This window comes from Mauremys reevesii, linkage group 10 (assembly GCF_016161935.1).
Source record: "Mauremys reevesii isolate NIE-2019 linkage group 10, ASM1616193v1, whole genome shotgun sequence".
NCBI classification, from domain to species: Eukaryota; Metazoa; Chordata; order Testudines; family Geoemydidae; genus Mauremys; species Mauremys reevesii.
The window spans coordinates 12,741,283-12,759,308 of record NC_052632.1 but is presented as its reverse complement, the minus strand read 5'-3'; the positions used below and the strand labels follow the sequence as shown (position 1 = coordinate 12,759,308).

General features: G+C 42.4%; 1 protein-coding gene across 8 annotated transcripts in view; it reads right to left on the bottom strand.

Annotated features, from left to right (window-relative positions):
• Positions 1-18,026, bottom strand: part of AKAP13 (A-kinase anchoring protein 13) — a 337,762-nt gene that overhangs the window by 255,228 nt on the left and 64,508 nt on the right. The window lies entirely within an intron of this gene.

Genomic DNA, 18,026 nt, shown 5'->3' with positions numbered 1-18,026 from the left:
TAGGATATGTGCTGTGTGGGATCACAGCTTTGGCCCATTTTCTGTGCACATGCTCAAATACTGAGATTAAAATATGCCATTTCCACTAACACTGTCTAGGCACTTTTATGTGCCCCCGTCTCAGCAAACAAGGAGCAAGAGTCCTTCCTGTAACTTCATTCACTAAAATATTCATGGAAAATGAACCTAAGACATGAATGCCGCTGAAGCAAATTCAGTTGGTTTTCTTATTTGAACAAATATTCATGAACACAGTCGCAGCACTCAAATGTTCAAACCGTGTCTTTTAAATTCATGTTTGGTTTGTCACATGTTTTGTAGCAATTCAGAACACTCAGCTTGTGATTTTTCTGGAGTTCTATTTGGTCTCTCCCCTTAAAATAACACAGTAAAATTCCTTGCCTTCACAAATTTGAAAATAGGGCATGAAACAACAATTCCAGGTTGAAGCACTTAAAAAAGCAACAGTGGTTTCAAACAATGAAAAGATCAGCAGGGGTCAGAAAAAACAAGATCTGAAACCACCATTTTCTCATAATAGAAAAAATATCCTTCTGCCCCCTTAAGCATTAAAAACAGAATTAATATGGTGCATCTGTTATTGAAATCTGTCCAGGATTCTATTATGTGCTATTTTACATTTACATGCACTGGGGAAGCAATGAAGGACAACTAAATGCATAGTTAATGTCGGCTGGGCAAGGGACTTCTTTGTCTCGCTGTAGCACTCGAAGGTCCCAATGAGACTTAGGGCTCCATTGTGCTAAGCACATATGATGGGGCTTACTCCCATCACCTGTCAAGCAAGGGGTTAAGAGCAAATTAGTGCACCTGTAGTTGGTGGACTGACTGCTCTTCCCTCTCTGGTGAGGAGGCAAAGTAAGATCATTAGGTACCTGCCCTTTATAGGAACCAGAGAACTCACTAGGGAGGAGACTGCAGAGAACACAGTATTCTCCTCGGGAGAGAAGCCCACAGTGGAGGTAGCAAGATGTCAGGCAGAAGGATTCCCAAGGAGCAAGGTAGGCTCCTGGTGGGGGAGGGTGCTGTTAAAAGGACCAGTTAAAAGGACTTCAGTGGAACCCAAGAGGTGCAAGAGTGGTTAGTTCTGTAGAGAACCAAGGAGCTGGGAGGTCCACGGAGAAGCCAGCGGCCTGAGAACCAAAGGGAAGGTGTATTAAACACAGGCTCTGGGAAAGCAGCACAAGGGGGCTCAGAGGTAGGAAGAGGCCCAGGGAAACAAGCATGCTTGAAGAAGCAGACCTATCTGCTTAATATAGGGTCCCAGGGCGAGAGCCCAGAGTAGAGGGTGGGGGCCCTGAGTTCCCCTACCAGCCCTGGATAAGGAGGCATGCAAGCCCTACAGAAGAAATACTGAGCCCAGGTTGGGGCTGAAGACTGACCCCAAAAGACAGGCTGAGGAATCGCCCAGGGGGAGGGAGAGTTCTTTTGTATTGGGATGTTTTGTGAACTTTCAGTTGGACCTTTCTGTTACTGTGGACGGGGATTGAGCTTTATGTAACTTGGCCTGAGGGCTGAGCCAGAGAAGACCCAGGGAGAGGCAGATGGCCTGTAAGAGGTGCTGGTGACAAGGTCCCCTTGCAGCATCGTACCCTGACACAAGGGGGAGTTACGGGTTGTGCGTACACTAATGTACAGAACTGCACAAACACATAAGAAAATATGTTCCCTATCCTGAAGAAGTTACAGACCAGGAAGGGTGAGGGAGAGGAATACAACCATCATGTGCATGTATATTTATAACATTGTGTTTTCGTAACAAATACACATCATCATCTATGTCCACGTACCCCTCGATCTAACATGATATCAGTTGGCTGGATTCTTGTACATGTTCCAGAAAAAGTGGGCCCAACGGAGAGATCCGAAGGAGAGGCTAATGACATAAGGGATCAGTTCATGTGTAAGGGGCAGTGTGGACAAACAACTGTCTATCCTGTTCCAGATGGGGCCTGCTGAGTTGGATAAATGGCTCTTTGGGATCCACAATAGCAAGTACCATTCTGACTATATCTAACCTTCTCTTTCAAAAGAGTAAGTAAATTAAATGCCTGCCTCAGTAGCATCATCTGGATCCTTCTTGGTTGCCATGAAGGCACAACTGAGAAGCTCTGGAGACATAAAGCAGCATGTAAGAATGAAGAACCATCCTTCTTTTAGACACCTGTACTGTATAGTAGCCCTTTACAGAAAATTCTTAGGGTGCTTCATAGGTGAAAACAATGGCTACAGGATTTTTAGAAACATGAAAATGACAGTGCTTGGCTCCAGCAGCTTATAACATCTATATGAATTGGGAGGAATGCGGGTATTTGAACATATACTCAGACCCACACACTCCAAGGCTTTGGGAACACTATAAGCTACATGAGGGGATACTTCAGGTGTATCCAGCTTCAAACTTTGCTGGTTCATAACTTCAAACTTAGCTGGAGTTGGATCTAAACACTTGGAAGTTCGGCACAGATTTTCTATTTACTTTTTTTTGGTTAACAATATTCAATATTTGTTAAGCTCTAAAAAGTGTGCGCAGTGCTCTACAAGACAGTTGTTGCCATAAGAAGCTCACGGTCTAAAGGGACAAAGATCAGGCACACAAGGGAATCCAGAGGGAGGTTTTGTAGGCCTCCTGGAAGGAGTTTTAGAATATGAGAGGACAGGAGAAAGAGTTCAAGCTGTAAGGGGCAACACACGAAGGCACAAAGCTGGCAGTGGAAGAAGGAATTGAAGGGTTATTTGAGTATGATGCAATGTGGAGTGATTTACATAAAGCTGGTCTGAAAAATGGGAGACAGATATGGGTGACCATGGGAATTGTCGGGCATGCCTTACCGGGGTTAAGCCTTAATGTTACTTCACAAGATTATAGGAATAACATTTCAAAGGATAGTACAAGCTACAAATACTTTCTTCTCAATTAGAATTGCTCTACCTGTGCAGACTACCTGACACATGTGAAGTCACAGACTGACTTTCTTCATGTTGTGAAAGAGATTTTGGATAACACGCTTAAAACGCCCAAGTAAAGTATTCCACAGCAAAATGCCCATAGCAATTCTCTGATCGTCAGCCTTAGGCAAATGGCCTATAAACCTATGAAAAGTTTAAATAAATTCAGAGATTAACAGAACACAAACCTGGAGCTCCTGGGATCTGACAAATATTCACTGAAGCCAATGGGAGTCCTTCCTTTGACTTGAATGAGTACTGGATTAGATCCTCTCTACATTCTTAAATGTAGCCAAAAAATGTATTGGGTGGGAGCAAATCTACCTACCCTGATTAGTTGGCATGATTTGATTTTTGCATTACTCGCATTACAAGAAAGAAATCAAGCTCCCAAAATACACAAACTCCTCATTCATCAAAATATAGAAGATGGCCCTGAGGGCACTCCCACACTCACACATTATAATAAAATTCGGTCAACCTATACATAATTACAAACATTGGTAAGACAGGTTCCCTGCCCCAAAGTACTTATGCTCTAAACTACCCAAGATAAACAAAGACAAGACATAGGACAAGAGAGGAGGACAGGGAGGGTGTGGGTTCATGAGAAGGACAACAGATGGGAAATGTGGTGCTTAAGTCCCTTTTCAGGAAATTGTACCATCGATATTCATTTCATGATTATTTATTGTAGTTCTTCTAAATAAACCTCAGTGTCATGAGAAATAAGTTGGAGCTTTGTCTCCTTACCTTTTGAGCTATGCATGATGCTGTTAAAAAAACTAAGGTAAGAAAATTCAACTTATCACTTAATGCTGTGATGGAAAAGACAAAAAAAAAATCTTTGTAGCAACCCTAGACTTAAAAGCAAAATACTAATCAAATAGAAGTTAGCTTGAGATTCCAGCAGATCGAAACTCTAGGTTCCCAAAGAAGAGAGGATACAGCGCAAAAGGCAATGTCCATCTCTGCCTTAATTCTGAAAGTCAATTTATTTTCACAGCATGGGACTGGGTTTAGGAGGGATTTAGCTGGTCTTTAGGCTTTGGGTTGACCTCTCTGTGCTTTGAATGTCACCCATATTCAATAAATAGCACAAATACATGATAATATAATGAACCAGCACTAGGTGTACCTCAACGCCCTCTACTGGATTACCATGTGAGAGGAGATTTAAAAGACCAGTACCATTTACTTTAGAAAAGAGACATAACTATGGAAATGATCAATATGTGCATGGAGAAACTCAATCAGGTACTATTTATTGACTCATGTAATAAAGGGAACAAAATTAATTAAATGAGAAGAGAACAAAGTAAATAATAGAAATGCTTGACACAGTTAACCTGTAGGACACTCTGCCAAAATATACTATAAGGCAAAACGTTTAGTAGCATTCTTAAAAAGGCTTAGATGTTTCTATGAATAAGAAGAGAGCTGCATTTATACGAGTTCAGGATAAACATCTATCCAGAAGATCAATCCACATGATTCGAGACAGAAGCCAACCACAAACTGCAAGAGGTTAGAAAGACTCGCCCCCACCCGCCTCCTCCAGCCATGTTAATACATAATTGTCCATTATGGGGGTTTGAACCAAGGGTGGCTCTATGTATTTTGCCGGCACAAGCACGGCAGTCAGGCGGCTTTTGGCAGCGCACCTGCGGGAGGTCCGCCAGTATTGAAGCCGCGGGACCAGCGGACCTCCCGCAGAAACTCCACCGAAAGCGGCCTGACTGCCGCCCTCACGGCGACCGGCAGGCCACCCGCCGTGGCTTGCCGCCTCAGGCACATGCTTGCTGCACAGGTGCCTGGAGTTGCCCCTGGTTTGAACCTTCCAGGTTGGGGACAGGATGTTGGAGGACAGATGCTGTGGTAAAAAAAAAGTATGACCAGAGAAGATTTTTGCAAACACATAAAGGACATGTCACCACCATTAAGAGTCATTGACCACAGTGGTAAAGAGCTGAGGGAGAGGGAACCAAGACTGGCACTTTAAAAATAACTTTAAGCTATGATAATACAGCATGCAGATAACAAGGCTGAGTTGCAAAGTACAGACCTTTTTTTCCTTTTTTTTTTTTTTCCTTTTTTTAAGAAGATGTGTTTGTGAACGTCAATGTTTAAACAACTTGCTGTGGTTTATGGTTTCCTGCTAAAATTATCACATTAAAAAAAAGTTTCATGTGCAGCATTTCCTCAGGTGATGCTTGCTTCCCAGCTGTATCCGGTCTCAGGCATACCAGAGCCACATGCTGCCACTAGAATGCAAACACTGGCACATTAATTCAGCAGCAGCAGACATGAGACACTTTCTGCAATGAGCAGATTCGTATTTTGAAGATTTTGTTGGGATTTTCAAAAGCACTCAGTCCAGGCCTACTTCTACTTCCACTGACTTCAAAAGGAACATTAGGACAATACTGAGCCACATTTGAATGTAAAACAGACAAATTTAAAATTATAAGCATAAAAAGAATGGAGATGATAAAACTGATGGAGTTTTACCTTTTTTCCCAACTCTATGGGGGAAAATGTCAAAACAGTTAACGTGAAAATGACTTTAAAAACAAAACTCCGCTTCCTGATTTTTTTCAGACTCCTCAGATCCTAGGCCGTTAGGCACAACTTCCCCACAGTGGGACCCAAGGGGTTGCCACAGCAACAATCTTAAAAAGACCAGGTTATCCTGTTCATTGCACCACACCAAACAAGAAGAAAAAAAAAACACAATGGGTGATGAAAGTCAACCGAGTGTCACTGATTTCATTGACTGATGATTAAATAAAATGCTCTGGATACAGATTAACTTCCTTTGCTTCATATTAATTATTTCACGTCCCTGGAACTGGGAACTGAAATTGCTTTGTTAGATTGAAATCTGGTATAGTTTCACTGGATCTTTCATAAGTGCCCCCACTGAAGCGCAGACCTGTGCAGAACCAACCAGTTTCAGTTCACCCAAGTTTAAACCAACATTGTCAGCGGTTGTCACAAGTAACATCCTAAAACGTATCTTTCCCTGCCCCCATTTTTAAATTCTTCTTTCTGCAACATTCCTGTTCAAAAGTGTTAAGATTGTCAACTGATTACTCACTTCCCAATCAAAATGCTGGAGTGAGATAAAACAGTGACCAAGGTTAATGAAGCCAACAATACTCCCCACAGGTGAGAAAGGAAAGTAGCAGCAGCTTCCCTCTTTAAAATGGTTGTTTGGGTTCTTCTCTGCCATTCCCACCCATCCATCTCTACTCCCTGTAAAGAAACAGTATTAAAGAATCCAAACATGCACCACTCTACAGCCCACATGCCCAATGTCAAATAACTAGAAGTACTGTAAATGTTGAAATGAGAGAGAGTAAAAGGATTATCAGCTGGCTCTAATTATACCAACTGATCTCATCCTCTTGCCATAAGCCTCTTTCACATGTCCGGAATCTATTTGTGTAACACAAAGACAAGCTTCTTTTAATGTACACTGTATGTAACGAGGAGGGGTGTGCATAATCACTGGCTCAATATTAGCATAGTTAATGTTTTACATCACCATTTACTACGGATGGACTCACTTATATCAAGCTATTATCTAGCCCCTCACCTGCCTATTTTTATTTCTAAAAATCCACCATCACTGATGGTAAATGCTTTTAAAAAATAAATATTTTTACTAACATTATCTTATTGAATACTAACACAAATGTCAATCACCAAGAGTTGGCCTAGGTAGAAGCTATGAAACATCTATTTGCAGAATGCACCAACCAACAACTGAGGAGCTATGATGCCATTAAAGACAAAATAGAAATAATTTCAGACAGAGTTTTTTGGTTTAGGTTAGGGATTCAACTATGAAGTTAACATCTAGCGGTTAGCTAAATGAATGGAAGGGTCCCCCAGCAAGTGCAGCAAACGAGACTACGTGCTTATGAAAGCATGTTTGTGCATGCGTTCAAATTAAATCTTCCAACAGGTTCTGAGGCAGCTGTTGTTTCTTCCCCATATGTGCAAGGCAGCTATCCACAGGCTGAAATTCCATTTTTGGAAGGCTTCAGCAGCCAGTCTAATCAGCTGAAGAGTTTGGGTAAAGATTAAACTTTAATTTTTTTTTAAACAAAATTTGCTTTTTGGCATCAAATTCCTGAAAACTGTGCAAGGATAGGTGTCCTAAAATTGCAAGAGTGACTAGTTCCTTTGGGTGTCCAACTTGAGATTTCTTAAAGGGCCCCAATTTCTAAGGGGTAAGTAACAGAACTTTCTGAATAATCAGGCTGCTTACAAGGTGTCTCAAGTGTGGTATCCAAAAAATTGAGGCAACTATAATCACTAGACATTTTTGAAAGTTTGGATGACTCCTCGGTTTATTTTGCAGTCTCTATCATCTGCTGCTCTTTTTTGACGGAAAAAAAGGCCTTGTGGAGTATTTTGCCAAATGCAATCCCCAGACATTTTGTGCAGATAAAAGAAGAGGGACAAAGAACACTTTCAGCTGGAAAGCTGTCATTAACAGAGGAGTGCATGCAAAATCTTGCAAGCAATGGGATTTCTTGACCTACGGATTCCATGATCCCAGGCCACACCAGGTGGCTCAGTCTGACTCCAGCTCAGTCTTGCTACTGTGCAGACTCTGACTTGTGTGGTATTGTAAGCACGTACATTCAACAGTAGTAGCATTTGGGTTTCACTGTTACATTTGCTGGCTTACAACAGTGAATGAAAAAAACAAAGCTCCAAAATAATCAACAGGTCCCACTTAGGGTTGCCAGGCATCCAGTTTTCGACTGAAACGCCTAGTCGAAAAGGAACCCTGGCAGCTCCAGCTGCTAAAAGTCTGGTTGGCCGCAGCAGGGCAGGCAGACTCCAGGCCCGGCTCAGCGCAGCTCCCAGGAAGCAACCTACGCAGAGAAGTAGCCGGGGGCTCCCCCACCCGCAGGTGCCACCCTGAGTCCCGGCTCCCCAGATCCCATTGTCCAGGAACCACTGCCAATGGGAGCTGCGGGGTTGGCGCCTGTGGGCAGAGGCAGCACGCTAAGCCCCCTGGCTTCCCCTCCGCCTAGGAGACGGAGGGACATGCCGCCACATCCCAGGAGCCGTGTGGACTTCCTCCATCCCTGAGAAATGCTGGGGCTGCCTGAGGTCAGCACCACATGGAGCCTTCACCCCGAACTCCCTGCTCCAGCCCAGATCACCCTCCAGCACTCTGAATCCCTTGGCTCCAGCCCAGAGCCCTCTCCTGCACCCCAAACCCCTCATCCTCAGCCCCACCCCCATCAGAGCCCTCACCCCCTCCTGCACCCTAATCCTCTGCCCCAGCCTGGTGAAAATGAGCAAGTGAACGAGGGTGGGGGAGAGAGAGCAATGGAGGGAGGGGGATGGAGTGAACCGGGCCTTGGAGAAGGGGTGGGGCCTCAGAGAAGGGGCAGGGCAAGGGTGTTTGTTTTTCTGCAATTAGAAAGTTGGCAACCCAAGCCCCAGTCCCTACTTCCTCTCTCCCTCATTCACTTCAAGCTGAGAAGGAACAATAAATTTGGAGTGGAACCACAAAAAGGTTGCTTTGCACCTCAGACTCCCATGAAGTACCACATATGCCTCAGAAACAGCATCATAATTTGACAAGGATAATCATTTGTGTGTGTTTACTGGTACGCACATGTGCAAATCAGGTAATTAGCTAAGCAACACATGCATGCAAATACGTATTCCGACAAATCAATACCCCAACTTTGCATTTGCAGCTAAGGCAGACGTGTCTTAAAATTTGGTATTGACTCCAGATTCCCTCTAGGAGCTCAGAGAAGCCTCCCTCTCCCTTCCCTTCCCTCCCGCCTCCCCATCCCCCACTTTTTTCTAGTTCCAGGTAACTCCACTAGCTCTGAGTCCCTAACTTCTGTGAGCATCTCCCTTCTCTCTGCAGAATCTGGAGGCAGCCAAAACATTTCCAGAAGGCCATGCCCAGTCAGTCATTCTCCTTGCAGAAACCGAAAAACCTCCCACTCTACAAAATTTAAATTCATGTTTGGGTTTTTTTCCAGTATTTGTGAACAGAGTGAGCATTTAGGTAAGGCCACAGGAGTAAACCTTACTCAGGAACCTTCTAAGGTTTCCTCTTTGGAATACTCCTATTACATCCACTCCCACACTACTTCACAACTCAAAACCATCCCCTGCCTCAAAAGGGAGAAATGCTCCATCTGTAATGCTCCTCTATTGCAAAATTGTTCTCAGTGCACAGCCCCCTGGAAAGCCAAGGAAACAGGCTCACACAGGTAAGTGGTAGAGATTCTTCAGCAAAAAGCTTTTGTTACAGGTACCTAGAAGGTTGGAACTTGACCAGGAATGTAGCAATTGTGATCTTTCCCCAGGGTAAGTGTCAAACCCTCCATATCTCTAAGACCAACTCCCCTTAAAGCAAGTTCTGCCAAATTTCTTGCAGCCCCTAACAGGCATCTTCTGGGATTTGTGTGCAAACAAGTGAGTAGATTTAAAGACATGCCTCCATGTTATCTGTAAGGCATCTTCTTTTCAGAGGCAGAACAGGAAGTAAAGCTAGTTTGCACCAACCTTAACTCCTCTATAAGGAGCTCCACTCACAAATGCAAGTTGAAAAGTCAGTGCTTCCTCGCCAAAAGATCAAGAAACAAAGAATCAAAGAAATCTGAAAAAGTACAAGACATTCCACTCATCATCCATACAAATAGAAACACTCTCTACATCACAGCATAAAAATTAGGATCAGGATATCCAGGAAGGAATTTACCCCACTATTCTCTGATTTACTTGATTCTATGGGCAGAAGGAGAACAATGTAGGACATCCAGCTAAATAAAAAGGGGAAAATGGGGAAGGTAAATTACCTCCCTTCTAACTGGAAACCTGATATAGTCCTGACCCTTTGGGATTCGAGGGGCGGGGGGAAGACTGGTTACATTAGAACTGGAATTTCCTGATAAAGTGACACATTTCTTACTGAAAGACCACACAGATAGGGAAAATGGAAAGCACATTTTGAAGAGACTATGGGGCCTACATCTCATTTAACCAAGCAGCCACAGAAAACACTTTTTGCAGGGACATCCCTATTGTGGCATATTCTTAAAAGCATGTCACCCATCTATACTCATTCCTGGACAATATATTGAAATCTCTCCAGGTGTCCAGGGAGCAACAGCTCAAGCGCTAATGCTGCTCCAAGAGAACAGTTATGTCACAAATCTGAAGTATATGAAACCCAAAACAGAATATCCCTCCTGGGAGTGGAAACAGACACAAAGCAGGGCAGGAGAAGGATCAGAACACATAGATCCTAAAAAGCTTAGATCCTATCCCATCCTCACCCTGGAGAAGTTAGCTTTGCCTCCAATTTATGGGATCAATGCTATTCTGCATCAGAATTACACCCTGACAAGGTGAGCTTGGCAAACATTTGTTCTCAGAGCCTGGAATCATTCTCCTCAATAGTGATCTTATCAACAAACTGATCCTTTAGGAATGAAATACCGCAAGGTACCCACAGGTTCCCCTCCTTCCACACCCCAATCACTTTGCAATCTGGGATCCCCACAGACAAGCGTAAAAAGTTGAGGAGCCCTTGTCGTGTAGCAGCATGCAACCCAGGGAACTTGTGCACCTATAGTACAATGTAAAATTAATCTGGGGAGCGGGGTTGGTGTCAGTCTTACAGTTATACGGTTATTTTCAATGTTCCATGCAAGTTCATAAAGGTAAACATCTTTAACAAAATTACCAAGTTATGAATGAAGCAATTTGGATTGATTTAAATCACCAATCAGCTTTAATTGTTTTGCATTTTGACTTTTTAGTTATTTTCCCAAAACCAGGATGACTTTCATTGGTTAATAACCATTAAAATATGTTAATTTGCAACTAAATATAGCTTTCCCACTAAATTTGGTACTTCTTTTTGCTAATGGGGAGGGTACGCCATATCAATAGATATTTATTTCAGCAATTACATACCTTAATTTACATATATTCCGATTCTTAATTTTTACATTTTTATTATGTTAGAAAATGGTGAATGATGCATTTCTTATTTACTAAATGACTATGAATGTGATTTATTTCAAGTGCTATTTGGATGGAAATTCAAATCAATTAAAATACACAAACAGCATTTTAATTGTTTTTATTATATAAAACTATCTTAAATGTATTGGATACATAAAAAGTTTATCAAAATGTTTTGGATTGAAAACTAACTGATTTATTTAACAAAATATTAGTAGATAATGAACTAGATTGTTTCTGGTCTCCAGGTTCTTCAAGTTTTTAGAACTAGTAGATCTCATCCTCTCCCAACTTCATTTTTATTCACAGATTGGAAGAGGAAAACTAGCCTTCCTGCTTTTTCAATTGCTTTGATTTTGAATGAATAGTAATGGAACTGAACCAGCTTATTCAACTGAAAAGAAGAAAACATTCCCTCTACACCTGCAGAAGAGGTTATCGCAGTCAGAAGCTAGTTTAGCACTAGAACAAACTCTGGTTCCAGAAGCTGAACCAGTTAATTCCACCAGTTGGGTGCTCTGACCTGTAAAATGTGGCAGCAAACGTACTGTTTCATATTAATTTCTGTATTTAAATTATTTTAATAGATTCTAAGTTTGCACCTTAACATAGGTTGTCAATTTCAAACAGGTTTATTTTTAAAAAACTAATTTTAATTTAAAAAGCCTATTTAAATAAAAAAAAATCTTTTTTGAGTTTTTTTAAATTAAATCTTTCTCCACCCTGCAAGGAAGTTATTGAAAAAGCTTTTCATTGTATGTACAGTTTTGCCCTGGTTCATGAGCCAAAAAGGAAGAGGCATGATCTAAAGATATGGTTACTGGGTAACAAGTTTAGCTGTCTACAGATTCTGCATAAGAGACACACCTAAAAGTCAGGTTTTCCAGAAAGGCAATTATTAGGTGAGCAGTTTTCCATTGCCTACCCACTGGTTCTCTGGTGATCAGTCTGCTTCCATCTTCCCATATAAGGAAGCCAGATTATTCCCTTGCTGAGTCACTCTCTCGGGAAGAGAGTCACAAATGCTTCAGAACAATGAACAGTGCACAAAATCCAGGCTTGTTATGCCCCAGAAAAAATAATCTTCTAAAGCAGTGGTCCCCAACGCGGTGCCCGTGGGTGCAACGGCACCCACCAGGGCATATATGTGCACCCGCATACTGTCTGGCGGACAAGCATCCGCCGAAATGCCACCGAAAAGTGGCATCACCAAGAGGTATCGCCGCCGAAATGCCGCTGATTTTCAGCAGCGATGCCTCTTGATGATGCTACTTCTCAGCCAGCCACGGTCCTTGGTGGCTCATTGTCCGGCGCCCGCCACCCAGCAAAGATTGGGGACCACTGTTCTAAAGAACCTCAAGGAGTTCACTATATTAGCATCTGAAACAGATCCGATATTTCTTCCTCATGAATACAAAACTACTGGGTATTCACAGGTGATCTAGTCTCATCCTTTCCATATTGTTTCTCTGATTGATTTATGGGATAAAGACATAGCCATTCTCCTTCATATGTGCAAGGATACGTTAGGTTGGTTGGGGTTCAGGATGAACCATGAAGCAAGATTTTTACCCATACATATCTTCATTTTTTTTCCTGTTCTATTGGGTGTCATTTTTAGTACAGCCAAATAAGGATTCACTTCCTACTCTACATGCTCTCAAGGGTTAAAAGACGAATAGTTCCCCAGTTCCTCAACTGTGCAAAAGAAAAGTTAAATCAAAATAATTACAATAGTAAATGCTCATCTTTGCAGACTAACAGCAGCTTATGATTAATCCATTCAGCTGCTGCTAACATTCAGTTGTGCCAAATGATTTGGGCCAAAAAATTGTTACATATGCTGTGTCCAAAGCGCTAGTTTTCTTGGGTAGACCCATGGAAAATCTGAGACACTGCACACAGTAAACAGGCTAGACAGAGTAGGAGTAGAAAATGATAAGTTTGAGGGGGGAGGGCTCTCTCTCTTCTGGCAGAGCTTAAGAAGTGCTTGAGAGATCCCCTGTCCAAGCAAGGCTCTCTCAGCCTCTGCACAGGGCTAGTAGGTTTTGCAAATTCAACCCCGGTCTGAGAAAATGGGTGTATTCCATCTGTTGGCAATCCCAGAAGAATATTGGAGGTAGTGCACTAACACTCTGCGTTACAAGATGTTAACAGCTGGCTGAAGGAACTCAGTCACCTCCCTCAACTGTACAGGGCTCCCCTAAGGGAGAAAGGAGGGAAAAGGTCCAGACCAAAATAATCAGCGCAACTGAAAGCACAGTATTCTGGAAGATATTGGTTCCTCATGCTTCCCGGGACTGCAAAATCTTATGATTTCTCTAGTCTTTCTTTAGGTAAAACAATTACTACAGCTTTTATGACTGTCTCGAGTTTGGGTACTATAACCAGGTGGCAGGACATATGACCCTGACGTATGGATGCAAGACTCTTTGTTGACCAGAACTGTTAGCAAGGGTTAGCCTGAATAAAGCTACTGAGCCAATTCTGCTGATGTACAGCAGCAACTAGGACCGGTTACCTCCATCAAGATATAAGACAGGTAGGTGTGACATCCTGATTGGAAGGTGCTATGGCTGTGCAGCAGTCATAGGGGAATGTCAGGGTTAACTTACCTCTGCCCTGTCCCTTTATGGGTTTGAAGCACTGTCGACGGGGTACAAGGAAACTTAGTGGGGAAGCAAGGAGATGGTTGTCATGTTCTGGTGAAACTAAGCTGGTGTGAGGCTTATGCAGGCTGTCTTTGCTTGGTTTTTTATATTATGTTTAATAAAACCTCGGTCTTAAACCCATCTCTGGCCTGGGAGTGCAACATTTGGCAAGCACAAGCAGGAGAGGCTGAACTGCAGTGATCTAACCTCTCTGAGAGATGGATCTACCTAGAAGCTGCTGCAGACTGTTCCAGGAAAAGCTGCCAGAAGATAATGGAAGCAGAAAAGTGACTGTCCACAAAGTTTTCTCAGGAAGCAGAGGGGAAAACTGTTTGCAAGCACTACCATCAGGAGAGAGTTAGAGAACATTGTTATAGAGGTAGGAGGACTCTTATACCAGCTAAAAGATGAGCATTTAAGAGAAGACTGTGACTGGATATTCCTGGGAAAGATAGCAGTAAAACTGCATCAAAAAGCCATTTGGCTTTAGTCAAACTTATAACAAGCCACTTATAGTGAAGAGTTGGGAGAGCAGGGATTGTCTACATTGCTGGGGTTCAGAGAGGATTTTACTACTCATCGCTACAGCAAAAAGCGCAATCTGAAGCTCCTAAACTAGAGGCAATTCAGAAATAGTATGCTGGGAAAGCAAGATGGAAATTAAATCCAAACCTTGCAAAAATGTGGTCATCCCCACTCCAGAAAACAGAACCAGTTTAAAATAAAAAATTTAAATAGCAGAACAGATTGGCAACCCCCATCTAAAAGGATAGATTAAGTTTTAGTATTCTGGCATTCTGCATTCAATTCGGGAAGCCTGAAAGTGGGATTCAGAAGCAGTACACTGAAGAGTAGATAGATCATGGAGGCTCTAATCAAAGCAGAATGCCCAGAACTGAACCCCAGGAGGGGAAAACTGATCTGAACTTGCCAAAACAAAGACTCTAAAGTCCTATTATGAGGGGAAAAAATACAACTGAACTTTACGAACAGCTCTCAAGAGCAGCACAAGAGCTAAAAGAGTGACTGCAGCATTTCCTAGACAGAAATCTTAAAGCTGACTCTAACCTAAGGTACGATCCTCTCCTCACACATGCATGTTCCTCCACTAGTCCTGACAGGATCTCAAAATAACATGTGAATAGCAATATCACCCTATTTTTAAAAGATAACCAGGATGCAGATGAGACCTTATTAGAGAAACCAACAGTGCTAAAAGAGAGGAGGTAAAAGAAAACAGAAACTGAGGAACCCATACTAAGGCATCCGAAGAAGTGGGTATTCACCCACGAAAGCTCATGCTGCAAAATGTCTGTTAGTCTATAAGGTGCCACAGGATTCTTTGCTGCTCATACTAAGGCAGTAACATGTACTTCTGTGAAATCACTGCCTACACAACAGGGGCTGGAGGGTGAAGCAGCACCTTCATCTATGGGAAAAGAGCTTTCTAAAGGTAACCCACTGATGAAGCTAGGGAACAAAAGGACTGTATTGATTAAATTAAATAAATGAAAGCCAAAATTAACATATTAAGACAAGCTGTCTAGACACAAGACAAAAGCAGTGATACTGGATGAGGACACCTGGAGACAAGCAATGTGAGAGCGGAGAACACCACCAGTCAGGATGCTGTGCAGGGAGGATCTCTTGAGGGACTGGCAGAGGGACACCCCTACAAAACCAGGAGTGCTTGGTGGAACTTCAGGGTCCCAAAGTCAGCTTCGGCATCAGGCAGGAAAATCACAAGAGAACAGAGACAAAGCTGACAGCCCTGTGTCTGATTTACTAGGAGTGACCCATGTCTGCCATCTAATACCCGAATAGCAAACCAGAGTGACTAACTCAATTGGAAAGAGATGTTTGGTGTGGTGTTTCCTCAATAAAGAGACAACTATGAGACACTGAGACAAGTGTGCATGGTCTTCTTGAGCCAGTGGGTGGAAGATAACCGCCCAAGGACACACCATAGGAAGCTTGAAGAGTTACTGGAAATAGAAGATGGGCTTGATCTTAAAGCTGCCAATGGAACTCAAATCCCTTATGAAGGATGGATTGAAGTCCAGTTCCAATTAAGCAAAGATGACAACATCTTAACTGTTCCTGTGCTTGAGAACTCAATCACTGGCCACAGTGTTATTGCCTATCTCCTCGAACACCACTGCTGCAATTTACCTGATGAGGCACCAGCACTTAGATGTTTCATATTGTTAATAAAGCTATTTCCTCACTTGGGCATGGCCAAAGTAGCAACTCTTGTGAACTTCATCAGAAATAAACAATTCTGACAAACTGTGAATGCTTAAAGTGGGGGTGGGGGAAGGGGACAGCCCAAAGGAACAGCCACTAATGCAGCATGTTGGCTTCTTACAGGCCTGGATACTGAAAGTTTAATAGCAATATTTGAGTCAGATGCTGCTGCTCAATGGCCTGAGGATTTGAACATGAGACACACTAGCCAAAATACCTAAAGGATCACCTTGCCAGATAAATATCCCTGTGAATAACCCTTCAAAACATGACGTAACGCTGAAAGGATGAACTATGCTGGGAAGTTTACTGTAAATTAAATCTGAAATGTAAGTGGATGTATACTCAACAGATAAAACCTTTCCAGGTGGTAATCAGTGTTTAATAAGAGATGGTCATATCAGGAAAGAGAACAGCCTCTAAGCAGAAGAGATGACAGATCTGTTTGAACCAACAGTGAACCTAAGCCATTTGTCAGAGACACGAAGGAAAATGCCCCAGCAGATATTGAAAGAGGAGCCCAAAGCTTTTTCCAACGATGACAGAGACATGGAATAGATCTCTAGTCCGCAGATGACATTACCAGCAACTGACATTACCAGAAGACTTACATCTCAGTGCCTCATCCACTATATAAAGAGGTAAAGGAATATCTGCAAGAGCTCCTAAACAGGGGCTGTGTCACAAAATCAAAGTCATCATCAGTGGTACGTGTCCGGAAAAGGGATGGTAGTCTAAGGTTTGGCATTGACTATTGGGAATTGAATGGAAAAAACATAGCAGACAGAACTCATCCCTCAAATCCATGATGTTCTGAATGGATTTAAGAGGTAAATCCGGTTCTTCATTTTGGATCAAAGGTTCATGGCTGAACAAAGCCGTCATATCATGCCCTTCATTACCCCACGGGGCTATATGAACAGGTTAGAATCCCCTTCGGTTTAACAAATGCACCTGTTGCTTTCTAGAGCATATGGAAGAGTGCCTTGTGGACCTTAGAGATGAGGTATGTATTACATGCTTACAGCAGTACCTTTGAAGAACACATGGAGAATGTAAGGGGAGTACTGCAACAGTTAGAGAAACATGGAATTAAACTGAAAGCTTCTTAATGTGACCTCTTTAAGAGAGAGGTATGTTATGTGGGAGTCGGGGGTGTCTGCTGGAATTTATAAAATGGATCCAGTTGACACCATGGCTGTTTGTGCTGTTGCAGAGAAACCACCAAGCACAACAGGGGAATTTCACAATCTGCTAGGCTTCCTCTCCTACTATCAAAGGTGCAGTAAAGACTTCTCTTTAATAGAAAAGCCATCATATGGCTCATCCAGTCTTTGCTTCATAAATTCTTAGGCTAGAATGGACCACTGTGACAATCTAATCTGACCTCCTGTATAACGCAGGCCATAGGACTTTCCTAAAATAATTCCTAGAGCAGATCTTTTAGGAAAACATCCAATCTTGATTTAAAATTTGTTAGTGATGGAAAATTCACCAAGCCCCTACGTAAATTGTTGCAATGGTTCCTTACTCTCATTGCTGAAAGTTTACACCTTATTTCCAATCTGAATTTATCTAACGTAAACTTCCACCCATTGGATCGTCTTATACCTTCTCTGCTAGACTGAAAAGCCCATCATTAAATATTTGTTCCAAGGTAGAGACTGTAAAAAAGTCACCCCCCGACCTCCTCTTTGTTAAGAAACAGATTGAGCTCCTTAAGTCTACCAATATAAGGCATGTTTTCTAGTCCTTTAATTATTCTTGTGCCTCTTCTCTGAACCCTCTCCAATTGACCAACATTCTTCTTGAGCTTTGGGCATAAATGGACACGGGATTCCAGCAGCAGTTGCACCAATGCCAAATACAAGGTAAAATAACCTCTCTTCTTCTACTTCTAGTTCCCCTATTTATGCATCCCAGTACTGCATTAGTTCTTTTGGCCACAGTGTCACACGTATCAGAGGGGTAGCCGTGTTAGTCTGGATATATAAAAGCAGCAAAGAATCCTGTGGCACCTTATAGACTAACAGACGTTTTGCAGCATGAGCTTTCATGGGTGAATACGACGAAGTTAGTCTATAAGGTGCCACAGGATTCTTTGCTGCTTTTAGTGTCACACGGGGAACT